Here is a 452-nt window from a genome sequence, read left to right on the forward strand (position 1 = left end):
AAGCAGAAAAAGCTCTGTGTGAGGAAAAGAAACAAGCAAAGAGATGGATATCTAGCCAGAACTACGATCAGCGTCTCCAGCATTAACTGCACCTGCAGTGCTGGATTGGCGAAGAGCATCAGCAGCCTGCGGACAATTGGAGTGAAGTAGCGAAGCATGCAGAAACTATAAATTCATTGGAGGGTTTATACGCGGCTCGTGTGAGCCAGCCAGCCTCTTTCAGGAAAGGTCACCCTGTTTATCTGGCTTTAAAAATGTTAACTTCATTCATCAATAAACTTGACGCGATCTAAACATGGAGGAATCACTCGCGCTGTTTCCTCGACATTAAATCTAGTATTTACCATTGAAAATGTGCGCAGTGTTGAGCTATTATCGTTAATTTGTTTTACACGTGTGGTGTAGAGTAGGTAATATTATGTGTGGAATAATGAATTGTTATTCTTAATCCT

Source organism: Sinocyclocheilus grahami, unplaced genomic scaffold (genome assembly GCF_001515645.1).
Source record: "Sinocyclocheilus grahami isolate Dianchi unplaced genomic scaffold, SAMN03320097.WGS_v1.1 scaffold122.1, whole genome shotgun sequence".
In the NCBI taxonomy this organism is placed as follows: domain Eukaryota; kingdom Metazoa; phylum Chordata; class Actinopteri; order Cypriniformes; family Cyprinidae; genus Sinocyclocheilus; species Sinocyclocheilus grahami.